This window comes from Penaeus chinensis, chromosome 25, assembly GCF_019202785.1.
Source record: "Penaeus chinensis breed Huanghai No. 1 chromosome 25, ASM1920278v2, whole genome shotgun sequence".
In the NCBI taxonomy this organism is placed as follows: domain Eukaryota; kingdom Metazoa; phylum Arthropoda; class Malacostraca; order Decapoda; family Penaeidae; genus Penaeus; species Penaeus chinensis.
Genome location: NC_061843.1, coordinates 11,347,314 through 11,349,813, shown reverse-complemented (window position 1 = coordinate 11,349,813; position 2,500 = coordinate 11,347,314). Strand labels below are relative to the sequence as shown.

The 2,500-nt window shown below is 40.6% G+C and overlaps 1 protein-coding gene across 1 annotated transcript in view; it reads left to right on the top strand.

Annotated features, from left to right (window-relative positions):
• LOC125038720 (alpha-1,6-mannosyl-glycoprotein 2-beta-N-acetylglucosaminyltransferase-like) overlaps positions 1 to 2,500 on the top strand; it is a 56,199-nt gene that overhangs the window by 17,257 nt on the left and 36,442 nt on the right. The window lies entirely within an intron of this gene.

Below are 2,500 nucleotides of genomic sequence, written 5' to 3'. Positions count from 1 at the left end.
TTTTCTTTAGTGTTTATCTTACCTTTTATCCCTAGTTTCCTTTTTTCCTCTCCTTTTTTCCCCCTTTTTTCCGGTGTTTTTTATTCTTCCCGTGTGTTTTCACCCCCCCCCCCCCCAAGCATTTCTAATTTTCCATGTGTTTCTCTCATTTTTATTGTTTTTTTATTTACTTTTTCTCCATTGTTTTTCATTTTTCCGCATTTTTTTCTATTTTCCCCAGTGTTTCTCTCATTTTTCTGTCCCTTTGTTTCTATTTATGTCCCGGTGTTTCTCTTTTTCTCAGTGTTTCCCTAGTCAGTTACTCCCCCCCCCCCCCCCCCCCCCCCCCGTTTCTCTTTTTAACGGTTGTCTCTCATTGTTCATTGTTTTTCTTTTTAACCAGTGTTATCTCATTTCTTTTCACCGGTGTTTCTATTTCCCTCCATCGTTTCTCTCTCTTTTTCCCCTAATGTTTCTCTCTTTTCCCAACGTTCCTGTTTCTCCCCAATGTTTCTCTCTTTTTTTCTCCAATGTTTCTCTCTCTCCCCAACGTTCCATTTTTTTCCCTATCGTTTCCCTCTTATTTCCTCAATATTTCTCTCATTTCCCAACGGTTCTATTTTACCCTAATGTTTCTCCCTTTTTCCCCCAACCTTTCTCTATTTCCCCAACCTTCCTACTTTTTTCCTATCGTTTCCCTCTTATTCCCCCCAACGTTTTTCTCTTTTTCCCTAACGCTCCTTTTTTTCCCTATCATACCTCTCTTTTCCCTCTAACGTTCTTCTCATTTCCCAGCCATGCTTCGTCCGAAATGAACTAGAGTGAACTGACACTCCTACATTATAAAAGTATGCGTGTTTCGAGGGCAAAGGCTCACACGCCATGAGAGGTGTTGTTTACCAGGGTCACATTACAGTACAGAACAATACGGTATGAAACTCTGCTGGACTGGACAATGAAGGAAACTTTCTAATGTGCGTATGACATGGGACATTTGCATTGGACTAGTACAGTTTCAGGGTAAAAACGTAATTCATATGTGTCGCCGTAAAGTAGGTTATTCACTCGTCCAAGGTGTAGAAACTTTGGGTTAACGATGTCTGTAGGTACAAGGTATTTTTGTGCATGTCTCTCATTTTCGCTTAACCGAATGTATTTCTTTTATCTATCTGTCATCACACACGCACACGGATATCCCTCTCTATATGTGTGTGTGTGTGTATGTGAGTGTGTATATATATATCGCATGTGTGTGCGTTTAAAATTACCTTTCAAATCTTCCCAATTCTTAAAATGAGCAAGAATAATTACAAAATCTATCGCTTCGTGTGGTAACTTAGGACACACGAACTCCCAATTCACCTTTCAAAAAGCAACGCCCCAGCACTCGAATAGCATGTGATGGGCCGATACACAGCCTAGGTAATGGCCGATTCAGGCCACCCAACACCCTCCGCCTCCCTGCGCATTTTAGGCAGAAGACGACATGACGTGCCTGCAATTGCAACATGGCAGGGGAGCCGGAGGGAGGAAAGTTAGTGGGAACCAGCTTTAGAAAGAGAAGGGAGAGCAAAGTTCACGATAGCAGGTTTCTTTGTCATGAAGCTGAAAATCCTTCCTGAGTGACAAATATACTAGATAGCCTCCAAAAAAATATATGTGTTAGGAGATAGTGATTCGTGAGAACCGTCCTCCGAAAAAGAAAGGAGCGGAAAGCTAGTGATTATCTTATCACGAAGCTGTATAACTTTTCTGCAGGGTAATCATGGTTGGCATGGCAGACAGCTTCAAAAAGTATATAGATATACAGAGTAAATATTTGAAGAGATAAGCTGCTAAAGCTATATAAGTCTAATAAAAAAAAGGGTTGAAACTAAATAATGGCTAAGTTTTATGGAGCATGTAGGTAGGAGACGAACACGACCATACTTATTTTTACTAAAGTGAGCTAGGCGTCTATCTTATTTAATTCAAGCTAGATATGAAATTTACTTACTCTCTCGTGTTTTATGGTTATTTCCCCGCCCCCCCCTCCCAGAAAAATAAACATCCGTAGTGAAAAAGCAGTCGTTATCCTGAGCCAACATTAGCCATTTGACTGCAATAGCAAGCTGGGAAGGAAGTCGTTTTCTATCTTCGCCTGGTCCTAAACCCCGCGTTAACTCCTCTCCCGGTCACTCAGAAGCGTCACTTACCTTGTTAAAGGGCGTGTGTTATGAGGGTCCTTTCCCTCGATTCCGACTGCGTGTGTATATTCTTATTTTTTTGTGCTATCTTTATTTTTGTCATTGTTGTGATATGGGAGAGAGATGTGTGGTTAGGGGGGACCTGTTTACTGTATTTCGATTAAAGCGTAAATATTTTGAAATTCTTGCTTCTGGCATATACAACGGTTCTTTAAAGGCTTATTCTATACTCCAACAGTTCTATTATCAAAATAAAAACGTCATTACATACTTATCATCACGCTCTATCATCCCTTTTCCGCTTTTATTTTTACCCTTCCCTCTCGCCTCTTTCT